Consider the following 13,099-nt stretch of genomic DNA (forward strand, 5'->3'; position numbering starts at 1 on the left):
GGACATTAACAAATTCCCATCTGCCACATAACCACGGGCACGGCTTTCGAAAATTTATACCATGCAGGGGTGTCCCAACTTAGCCCATCACGTGCTCTCACGGTCAACGAAGGATATTCCTTCTCCCAGGAAGACCCGATCAGATTCAGAATCCCGGTTACAAGACATTTCGACAATCGTAAAACAAGACCAGCAAGACCACCCGCTGTGCCAACAAATCCCGATTGGAGCTGCACATATCTCGTTCTCAGGCACACCGGATAAGCGAAGCGTACAGGTACCGATGTAACCCAAGTTGCCAAGGAATGGTCCCACACGGTGCTCTAGTTTGGACCAACACTCGGAGGAGCACTGGCCTGGGGGGGGGTAAATAAAGATGACCCTTGAGTCTGCAGAACCCAAGGGAAAAAGGCTTAGGTGGCAAATGTTAAAACCAAGGTTGGGCCTTGCTGGAGGAGTTTTATTCAAAGCAAACTGTCAAGGGGGTCCCATAAATCACCCAAACGCGTAAGGAACGCAAAATCAAGGAACATAACACCGGTATGACGAAAACTAGGGCGGCAAGAGTGGAACAAAACACCAGGCATAAGGCCGAGCCTTCCACCCTTTACCATGTATATAGATGCATTAATTAAATAAGAGATATTGTGATATCCCAACATAATCCTGTCCAACAAGGAGCAATCTTCAACTTCACCTGCAACTAACAACGCTATAAGAGGGGCTGAGCAAAGCGGTAACATAGCCAAACAACAGTTTGCTAGGAAGGGTGAAAAGGTTAGAGGCTGACATGACAACTTGGGAGGCATGGTAAACAAGTGATAGGTAACGCAGCATAGTGATAGAACGACGCAACTATCAAGCAAATAAAGAAGTGATATCGAGGGTAATGGTCATCTTGCCTGAGATCCCGCAAGGAGGAAGAATGAGTCCATGAAGAAGATAAACGGATGTAGACGAACGGATCCTCGCAATCGCAACGTAACCGGAACTATCAAGGAGAAGCGCAACCGGAAAGAAGCAAACGACATAGTAAACAACCATCACATAAACATGGCATGATGCACAATCAAGTATGATGCATGTCCGGTTTAATGAGGCATGGCATGGCAATATGCACGAACAACACCACAAGTTAAGTGGAGCTCAATATGCAACGAGTTGCATATTGACGGAACACCACATCAATTGTTTAATTCTCTCTCATTTATGCTACTCATCAATATTAAATGTTGTTAAACATGGCAAGGGGTGAAGCATAATTAAACGACCTATCTAGGCAAGTTTAAGTGAGGCCGGAAACAACAAACAACAATTCCGGAAAATCCTCATATGCATATTTTGGAATTGGTACTGTTCTGCCCCAAACCATATTTTAGAGTTGTTAAACATGCAAAGTAATTCCACCATGTTAAACTAGGCATTTTCCACCCCATTTACATATAAAGTTTACTAAATTCGGAGCTATGGTTAATTAGTTATGAAATAAATCATTTTAACATGGTATTTATGCAAATTAATGCAAACAACATTTTAAACATTTTTAATATGGATGAAAGTGGCATAATATGAAACTAGACAAAATTCTAAGCATGTTACATGTTTAGACCATTTTAATCCGATGCACGGTTTGTGAGATATGATATGCATGAATAAGAGGGTTTTTCTATAAAACAGTAATTCACTGGATAATTAGGCAAATTCGCAGACAGGGAAAAAAACAACACTGGGCCGAATCTGAGGCGGACTGGGCTGGGGGGAGCTGCTCACATTGGGCCAACGGACCGAGGGGGAAGTAGAGCGGCGGGCGCACGGATCTGGGCCGCGAGGCTTGCGGTTGGGCCTAGTCAACGCTCTCGAGAACGAGCGCGGCTGCTGGATCTTCCGACGCGCGGGACGAGCAAAGCTCCTGCTCGATGAAGAGGAAGCAGAGGCCATGGCGTGGACTTGGCGGCAGGGACGTCGCGGGGACGACCGGATCCAAGGTGGGGAGGCGTGACGGGAAGCAGGGGCGGCAGGATCCGGGCGAGGACGGCGTTCTCCGGCGAGACGCCAGATCCAGGCGGCTGCGAGGGAGCTCCTGGGGCTATCCATGGCTGCCAGTCTCCTTCAGAGAGAGATGTGTGTGAGAGAGGAAACGGCAGAGGAAGAAAGAGAGAGGGCGCGAGGAGGAGGTCCTCGGCGTTGAGAGCTCCGACAAGCTGGTCCGGCGGCCGGACTCCGGTGAGGCGCGCGTGGATTGGGACGAGGAGGCACTCGGGTGGAGGGTTCGAGCAATGGGAGGAGCGGGCAGCGGCACGGTTTGGGTGCAGATGGGCTTCCAGGGCCTCGATCTGGGTTCGGCGGGCCCTGCGCGAGGAGGGAGACAGGGCGCGTGCTTGGCGGCGCGACCGGTGGCTGCGCGCCAAGTGGCGGCGGGGCAGTGGGGAAGAAGGGCTAGGGGTTAGGGTTTCCTAAAATGGAGGAGTAGGGTGTCCATATATGGTAGGAGGGGTGATCGAGGGCTATTTGGAGCCCTCCGATCGAGATCAGATGGCTCCGAAATGTGCAGCAACTAGGTGGGCTTAGAAGAACAAGATTTGGACAGATCACAGACATCCGATCGAGATCAAAGGTTCAGAATAGATAGGCTAGGAGAGTTCAAATAACAAACCAAATATATTTTGGGGATGATCCGGACCCAACAGCCATGACAACCAGGTCCGAGTTCGGGGAGTTTTTGGACACGCACATGAGGGGGGGGGGGGTTGAGAGAGGTCGACAAAGACAAGAGGGCTTGACAAAAGGTCAACAGAGAATGAGAGAAGTGGCACTATGAATGACTAAGAGTTTTATATTAAAAACATGTGGATGCAATATGCATGATGACATGATGAAATGCAACAACAACAAAATAAAACACACGACGACAACAAAAAACATGGAAGGCGTCTGAAGCGTCGGTCTTGGGGTGTCACAACACTCCACCACTACAAGAGGATCTCGTCCCGAGATCTAGGATGGCGCCGGAGAGAAACGGAAGAGGAAGAGAAGAGTTAAAACTAAGTTGCTTCTCCGACAAACGAGTGAAACCAACAAACCCTGAGAGGTTAAACAATTTGAAAGAAAGAAATCAATAGAGATGAACGAGATTGAAAATCTCCATTAGAAAAGAGGAACAAGGAACATTATGAGAACCTTGTGGGTTGAAAGATATGAATGAAGAGTTTAATGGACAAGATAGAATTTGAAACCACTCCGGTTAAAACAAGATGAGAGAGGAAGAATTCAGGCAGCACTCCGGTTGAACATGGAGGGAATAGAACATGAACTTGGCAAAATGAAAGCACTTAGATGTGACTCTTGTTAAAAGACGAATGATAGACACAACACTCCAGTTAAATGGATAAGCACAAAAAGAACATGATCCTCAATAAGAGAAGAGGAGTGAAGAGAGCAACATCACAAAGCCTCCGAAAGAAAGAATAGAAGATAGATCATTGGAATAAGAGAATGGAGAAGAAAATGCCAACTTCTGCCACAAATGAGCTTGGAAAACACCCTTCCAAGAAGGTTACAACTGAGTTGTTGGAAAGCCAACAATGAAACGAATGAACTTGTAGTGGGCTTATGGAAAACTTCTCAAAATTATTAGGTGACAACCGGCCACTAACGGAAACAATTTCTTGCTTGAGATCAACGAAGAGATGAAAAACCTCTTTCACCGAGAAGGATATGGAGAAAGCTTGGATCATTGATAAGCACCACAAATAGCAACATTCCCAATGGAAGGTTTTTGGTGAAATATGACACAAGATAACTCCAACAACGAGGTTGATGGTTGAAAAGATCTCTTGAACAAAGAGAAAATGATGGATTTAAATATGTCACTCTTGAAAACTTGTGAATCATGAAACGCGAAGAGAATTATCAAGAATGACATAACAACATCTCAAAAGATAAGATAGATAGAATTGCACTTCGGAATGCAAGATGACGAATGCTTGAACTCCTCCAACAAGAATCTTGAAGAACACTTCGAGAATGATTTAAATCCTTGATGAACCATCATGCAGAGCCTCGACGAAGAACTCTGGTAATAAAAGGATGATAGAAAGAAAGGGAAGTTGAAAACACAAGGTGAAACCTTGCGATGATTTAGATGGAGCTTCGCGATGATATAACTGAGAGAACTTGGAACTCCGAAAAGAAAAAATGAACATCTCAGAACCGAGAAATGTGATATGATGACCAACTATGGAAAGAATAAACTAGATCACTTGGATGAAACAATAATAAGAATTACGTTATGCGTATCCTTCACCAATTTAAATTGATGACAAGCAATGGATTTGGCATACTACTTATTCCCGTAGAAAGGATTGAAGAGAGATATAGCGCCAACTTGAGGAAGGACTTCAACGACGACCAATAGGATTGGAAAGAACGAATGCATTGATATGATAACCAAGGAAGAGAATTCTTGAACGAACCACCGTAAGAATTGAAAATGAAAGTAGCGAAGGCACAATTCATAGGGAAGAATTGGAGAATGAATGAAGATACTTGACAGAATTTAGATACAAGAGAACAAAGAGATCATGAGCTAACTAGAGTAAACTTGAACGATCCACTGGTAAGATTTGGAGAACGAGAACTGAAAGCTGGAATGAATAATTCTGAGAAGATGGGCTCCGAAGAATCAAACTGAAGAGACTCCTGAATTGCTCTGGATGGGTGAAAAGAACTCTCATAATAAAAAAACAATTATGAGAGGATGGCGGCAAGCTTGAACTATGAATCTTCAAGAGAACGGACCAAGGTTTAGGAGAAATCCTTCTTCGGTCTGCATATGTTGAGAATGATGATGAGAACCACCATGAATTTTTGAGATACTCCGGGAGAATGAAAAACAAAGAGGTTGAGCAAACACTAAAAATAATAATTTTGAGATCGAACTTGGAAAATAGCTGACTGATGAGATTCATTCTTACGTCAAACTTGGATATGAATTTGCAAATGGCTCCTGATAATTAGAAGATTCAGGTAAGATCCTGGGAAAAGACCTGTGGGTTAGGGCCCACTCAAAAGAAAACACGTTGAACGATTAATTGAAAGGGGGGATTGCACCCGTTGAATTAAATGGCTTGAAAGAGAGAAGAAAACCTCGAAATAACTTGAACGGATTAAGAATGGACACACAAATCTTCTGAGAAATCTTCAACACTCCGGAACAAATGAATAGCAAGAGGTGAGTGATTGATAGGTGCACCGGTATGAGAAAACATTTGACACGAGGAAAAGAGTATGATCAACACTGCAAGTTTGAATTGGATCCACCGGAGAAGAAACAACAATGAAGGATGATGAACTTGAAACTGTTGAGCATCTTCATGGGGAATCATCGGATAAGAACATTGAAAGAAATGAATGAAGAGACTTCTCACAAATAAAAGGATACATGATTAAGAAATCTGAGTCCTTAAATAAAGAGGGTGGGAGGGTGGGTAAACGAAGGCAACTTGCGGCAGATGGAATGAATACCGTTGAGAAAACTTAGAGTTGATCTTGCGGATGTTGAAATGATCGGATCCACTTGATGAGAAGCATGTCGGTAGGAAAAGAATTAACATGACGACCTCGATGATCAAGAAGGATAAGTATTCACATAGCAATATGAGAAAACCATTTATGAGAGGTATGGATTCAACATTTGACTTAGAAGCAACTCGAATACCACAAAGAAAACAAAACAAAGGATTTGGCTTGCAGAATAAGCCGGAACAAACATATGATTGAGATTCCGTCCGAAGTTTTCGTGGTGGGGCCCACACGGGCTCGATCGTACAGCACCATCATGTACAAGGCAGTGCACATGACATACGAAGTGTCCCCGAACCAGCATAGCCAAGGGCTCTTTAAGACACAACGAGACCACTGTAAAAACGACCGTGGATAGGCGGACCACTAGACGTCGAACCCCAATCTCATATCATGCATCTGTTGGAAAGAAAAAACTAGAGCTACTTGAATTCCCACCTATAAAACTCCCGAAACTTTCTGGTTATGCAATCTGGTGTTGGGGATACAGGGGAAGCAATATATATCTCACCCAAAACTAACAATCCCTACATCCAGCAGTATCCATCAGTCAACACATAACCAAGAAACCTTCGGAAATCGTGTACCTCAACCTTCGAAAAGCATCCGTTATACGAGCTATGGCAATACTCCCGAACTCCCGCCCCATTACTGGGTGGCGTCGAGGTTATCTCACCAACAACTGCATAAAAGAGATTTTCAATGTCGGCAAAACTCAGGTATTCCAGAACTGCAACGATAAAATTATGACGACAACACCTTGGAGCTCAACTCCCCGGGACACTGCCACAACCCCTAAATGCCAGGAGGCACCAAGAACAATGTTCTCGTCATAAGAATATCGGAACGATCCCAAGATACCCGCGTGATCCTAAAAAAATTTCATGAAATTTGAGGAGAGGAAAGACAAAACATCTACGTCAGGAGGCCTCACCAAAGCGACGAATGGACTAAGAAGTAAAAAGAATCCTACTCTCCGATATATATAATCCTAAGACTCAAAACATTTTTGTTCTAGACTCAACAACGCCAGCGATTCGATCAAGCAGGGGGCTCCTAAGTCAGGGATGGCTCTGATTACCAACTTGTAACACCCATGATGCGGCTATATCTCCCACGTGTCGAAGCACGACTTAGAGGCATAACTGCATGGTGGTTTTGTCGCAAGAAGGGTCATCTTCACACAATCCCATGTAATGAACAAGAATGGGATAAAGAGTTGGCTTACAATTGCCACTTCACACAAGTTCTTATAAATAAATCATACATCAATCAGAGTACACACATAGTCCGACTACGGACGAAGCCAAAAGAAAAGAAGATAACCCAGCTGCTAGATCCCCGATCGTCCCAACTGGGCTCCACTACTGATCAACATGAAACGAAACATAGGAACAACCAAGATCTTCGTTGAGCTCCCATCTGAGCTCGGTTGCATCAGCTACACTGGTATCATCGGCACCTGCAACTGTTGTGATAGTATCTGATGAGTCACGAGGACTCAGCAATCTCAAAACCCGCGAGATCAAGACTATTTAAGCTTATGGGTAGGAAGTGGTAAAGTGGTGAGGTTGCAGTAGCGACTAAGCATATATGGTGGCTAACATACGCAAATAAGAGCAAGAAGAGAAGCAAAGGAACGGTCGTGAAGCTAGCAATGATCAAGAGGTGATCCTGAACTCCTACTTACGTCAAACATAACCCATAACCGTGTTCACTTCCCGGACTCTGCCGAAAAGAGACCATCACGGCTACACACGCGGTTGATGCGTTTTAATGAAGTCAAGTGTCAAGTTCTCTACAACCAGACATCAACAAATTCCCATCTGCCACATAACCGCGGGCACGGCTTTTGGAAGTTTATACCCTGCAGGGTTGTCCCAACTTAGCCCATCACAAGCTCTCACGGTTAATGAAGGATATTCCTTCTCCCAGGAAGACCCAATCAGACTCGGAATCCCGGTTACAAGACATTTCGATAATGGTAAAACAAGACCAGCAAGACCACCCGCTGTGCCGACAAATCCCGATAGGAGCTGCACATATCTCGTTCTCAGGGCACACCGGATAAGCGAAGCGTACAGGTACCGACGTAACCCAAGTTGCCAAGGAATGGTCCCGCACGGTGCTCTAGTTTGGACCAACACTCGGAGGAGCACTGGCCCCCGTGGGGGGGGGAGGGGGGTAAATAAAGATGACCCTTGAGTCTGCAGAACCCAAGGGAAAAAGGCTTAGGTGGCAAATGTTAAAACCAAGGTTGGGCCTTGCTGGTGGAGTTTTATTCAAAGTGAACTGTCAAGGGGGTCCCATAAATCACCCAACTGCGTAAGGAACGCAAAATCAAGGAACATAACACCGGTATGATGAAAACTAGGGCGGCAAGAGTGGAACAAAACACCAGGCATAAGGCTGAGCCTTCCACCCTTTACCAAGTATATAGATGCATAAATTAAATAAGAGATATTGTGATATCCCAACATAATCTTGTCCAACAAGGAGCAATCTTCAACTTCACCTACAACTAACAATGCTATAAGAGGGGCTGAGCAAGGTGGTAACATAGCCATACAAAGGTTTGCTAGGAAGGGTGAAAAGGTTAGAGGCTGACATGACAACTTGGGAGGCATGGTAAAGAAGTGATAGGTAACGCAGCATAGTGATAGAACGAAGCAACTAGCAAGCAAAGATAGAAGTGATATCGAGGGTAATGGTCATCTTGCCTGAGATCCCGCAAGGAAGAAGAACGAGTCCATGAAGAAGACAAACGGATGTAGACAAATGGATCCTCACAATCGCAACGTAAGCGGAACTATCAAGGAGAAGCGCAACCGGAAAGCAGCAAACGACATAGTAAACAACCAAGTATGATGCATGTCCGGTTTAATGAGGCATGGCATGGCAATATGCACAAACAACACCACAAGTTAAGTGGAGCTCAATATGCAACAAGTTGCATATTAACGGAACACCACATCAATTTTTTAGTTCTCTCTCGTTTACGCTACTCATCAATATTAAATGTTGTTAAACATGGCAAGGGGTGAAGCATAATTAAACTACCTATCTAGGCAAGTTTAAGTGAGGCCAGAAACAACAAACAACAATTCGGGAAAATCCTCATATGCATATTTTGGAATTGGTACTATTCTGCCCTAAACCATAGTTTAGATTTGTTAAACATGCAAAGTAATGCCACCATGTTAAACTAGGCATTTTTCCACCCCATTTACATATAAAGTTTACTAAATTCGGAGCTGTGGTTAATTAGTTATGAAATAAATCATTTTAACATGGTATTTATGCAAATTAATGCAAACAGCATTTTAAACATTTTTAATATGGATGGAAGTGGCATAATATGAAACTAGACAAAATTCTAAGCTTGTTACATGTTTAGACCATTTTAATCCGATGCACGGTTTGTGAGATATGATATGCATGAACAAGAGGGTTTTTCTGTAAAACAGTAATTCACTGGATAATTAGGAAAATTCGCAGACAGGGAAAAAAACAACACTGGGCTGAATCTGAGGCGGACTGGGCTAGGGGGAGCTGCTCACGTTGGGCCAACGGATCGAGGGGGAAGCAGAGCGGCGGGCGAACGGATCTGGGCCGTGAGGCTTGCAGCTGGGCCTAGTCAACGCTCTCGAGAACGAGCGCAGCTGCTCGATCTTCCGGTGCGCGGGACGAGCATAGCTCCTGCTCGATGAAGAGGAAGCAAAGGCCATGGCATGGACTTGGCGGCAGGGACGACCGGATCCAAGGTGGGGAGGCGCAACGGAAGCAGGGGCGGCTGGATCTGGTCGAGGACAGCGTTCTCCGGCGAGACGCCAGATCCAGGCGGCTGCGAGGGAGCTCCTGGGGCTGTCCATGGGTGCCAGTCTCCTGCAGAGAGAGATGTGTGTGAGAGAGGAAATGGCAGAGGAAGAAAGAGAGAGGGCGCGAGGAGGAGGTCCTCGGAGTTGAGAGCTCCGACGAGCTGGTCCGGCGGCCAGACTCCGGGGAGGCGCGCGTGGATTGGGACGAGGAGGCACTTGGGTGGAGGGTTCGAGCGATGGCAGGAGCGGGCAGCGGCACAGTTTGGGCGCAGATGGGCTTCTAGGGCCTCGATCTGGGTTCCGCGGGCCCTGCGCGAGGAGGGAGACAGGGCGCGTGCTTGGCGGCGCGACCGGTGGCTGCGCGCCAAGTGGCGGCGGGGCAGTGGGGAAGAAGGGCTAGGGGTTAGGGTTTCCGAAAATGGAGGAGTAGGGTGTCCATATATAGTAGGAGGGGTGATCGAGGGCTGTTTGGAGCCCTCCGATCGAGATCAGATGGCTCCGAAATGTGCAACAACTAGGTGGGCTTAGAAGAGCAAGATTTGGACAGATCGCAGATGTCCGATCGAGATCGAAGGTTCAGAATAGATAGGCTAGGAGAGTTCAAGTAACAAACCAAAGATGTTTTGGGGATGATCCGGACCCAACAACAACGACAACCAGGTCCGAGTTCGGGGAGTTTTGGACACGCACGTGAGGGGGGGGTTGAGAGAGGTCGAGGAAGACAAGAGGGCTTGACAAAAGGTCAACAGAGAAAGAGAGAAGTGGCACTATGAATGACTAAGAGTTTTATATTAAAAACATGCGGATGCAATATGCATGATGACATGATGAAATGCAACAACAACAAAATAAAACACACGACGACAACGAAAAACATGGAAGGCGTCTGAAGCGTCGGTCTTGGGGCGTCACAGACACAAAGCAAGTAGCCAGATTGTATTCCATGTTAAAGATCGTAGTGTATGTAACGGGTGGAAATGACACTTTCCTTCTATACAATGCGATGTCCGTTGCCCGCACATGATGGAAGAGATCACACAGAGAAATACTATTCACTCATGTCTGCGGTTCTAGTATTTTGTAACAGGGTGATCCACCCTAAAAGAATATTGACAACAAATATGACAAGGCAAGCATAGATATAGTGAATCAATCATTACTTGTGAGCTTACTAGGACAAGTATGCAGAATTGTAACTGCAGTAAGAGATCGTCCAAAATTTGAATCAAGAAGTTGGTCTAACACTTATTGTTTGCAACTAATCGACGTGAACAATTGGATATCATACCAAATGAGTAAGAAAGACAAGTAAAATTATCAATAAACCTGGCGTGCAGTAGTAATCTGGGTCAATGTCACTATGACCAACAATCCAAAATGACTAGTGTCTGTTCCTAGGGCCGGAATTTTGAAACCCTGTGAACTTTATAGGTACTAAAGATTACGGAAATACATCTGAACCATTAAGTGTAGGTAGCACTGATTACACATCAAACCCTAATGACAGTCCTACCTAATGAGTAACGAATCAATTAGAAAATGGGTGATGAGGAATGGCTGCTGAGTGTTGAGGACGTATCTCTGGATAAATTGGGTTCACTTAGTGGATGCTGCACACCTGAGCCCTGAATGGACTGGGAAGGTAGGCACGGCGGCGTGCCCGGGCAGCGGTGACGCTATGGTGTGAGCGACTACTGACCTCCTAATAGTCCGGTGTCTCGTCCTAGAGTCATGCCATCCGGGGACGGCAAGTCACCGGCGAGGCAGGTGGCTGGGGGTGAGTAGAGATCCGAAGCACAACAAAACAAAGTGGAATCGGGGCCTGGGCCGACCCAAAATCCCAAGGAGGGCCGGGGCCCACTGTGGGCACCCTGTAGATACACCCGAGCGACATACATGCATTTTTGAAACTAAATTACGAACATTTAGTTGACCAATTAAACGCCTCTGTTTTAATGATATCAGATTATTATTTTAACAACTAAGCTTGTTTAGCTTGATGGGTGGAGTAGTGCTATTATGACACGAAGCACATATGCTGATCATAAAAGGGGGAAACCCTAAGCATTTTTTAGCAAAAGAGGGTTTCCCCTCCGATTTCTATTAAATAAACCACCCTAGAACCAACATGATCAATTAAACCCTAAGCATGATCAATGAAACCCTATTATGACTATGCCATGGCAGATTTAAAGCTGCAAACCGTAGAAATGCTATTTACCATCCATTGTTTGTTTCGAACTAAGAACTTCATTCTAAGAGCTGAAAATAAAGTACAGTAACCAAGTTACAATCAATTTTCTGGTTGAGATCAAAAAGTTCGGCAGATATGAAGTACCACCTCTCTTGCGGCATCGCGTAGACATCAGGGGTGCGATGGCTCTCGGTGGCGTTGAAGCAGACCTATGACGGTAGATGGGTGCATCAGGGGATATGTCCCGTTGCGGTGGACGAGAAGGTCGTGTGAGTGGCCTCGGCAAAGAGGACGACGACACCGATGAAGCGAGAGGACGCGATGCAAGGCTCCTGGTGAGGGAGTCCCGGATAAGGAGGTATCCGGACAGCCAGACTATATACTTTGGCCGGACTGTTGGACTATGAAGATACAAGATTGAAGACTTCGTCCCGTGTCCGGATGGGGCTCTCGTTTGCATGGAAGGCAAGCTTGGCGATTCGTATGTTAGATCTCCTTCTCTATAACCGACTCTGTGTAACCCTAGCCCCCTCCGGTGTCTATATAAACCGGAGGGTTTAGTCCGTAGGACAACAACAATCATAATCATAGGCTAGCTTCTAGGGTTTAGCCTCTACGATCTCGTGGTAGATCAACTCTTGTAATACTCATATCAACTAGATCAATCAAGCAGGAAGTAGGGTATTACCTCCGTCGAGAGGGCCCGAACCTGGGTAAACAGCGTGTCCCCAGTCTCCTGTTACCATTAGCCTTAGAGGCACAGTTCGGGACCCCCTACCCGAGATCCGCCGGTTTTGACACCGACATTGGTGCTTTCATTGAGAGTTCCACTGTGTCGTCGTGATAAGTCTTGATGGATCGTCTCGTTGTCAAGGACAACATCACCTATGGGGGAGCCCTGGCCCTACGCCAAACTCTCCGGCTAGGCGGCTTCGTCATGACCGTCCGATCGGTTGTCGCGCCGACGATGACTTCTCAGGTCATCAAAAACAGCCTCCACGTTGATTCGGAACTTGCCGAACAGATGGACCCAATGGAGCTCTCCTCCCTTAATGAGCTCTTGGATCGCATCGCCGCCCTAGGCGTCGCTATGGACTATGACCAAATCGGGCTTAAACCTGACCAAAGGGAGATTTACTCTCCGCCGGTCACCCATGAGATAGCGGTAGTGGAAGAGCATCATGCAAATTCTCCCTCTATTTTGAGGATGAACTATGTCCTAATTTCCAAGCTCTCTGAGCCGGACACCCGCTCGCGGAAGGACATGACCCAAACCACAAATTCAGAATCGGGCGGCGGGCCGAAGAAATTGGGCAACATCCCGGAGCCCGAGCCGTTAAACTCGGAAGCTTCTTGGCCCCTGGGTCTCAGATTGGGTCAGGATCGGAATTCAAAACCACCCACCCACCCAGATTTATTCAATCTTTTGCATATCAGACAAGAGCCCCAAGAGACAGTACATCATTACTGGGCCAGATTCCTCCTTGTGATAAACAAGGTCAAGGAC

Source organism: Triticum dicoccoides, chromosome 3B, assembly GCF_002162155.2.
Source record: "Triticum dicoccoides isolate Atlit2015 ecotype Zavitan chromosome 3B, WEW_v2.0, whole genome shotgun sequence".
Classification (NCBI taxonomy): domain Eukaryota; kingdom Viridiplantae; phylum Streptophyta; class Magnoliopsida; order Poales; family Poaceae; genus Triticum; species Triticum dicoccoides.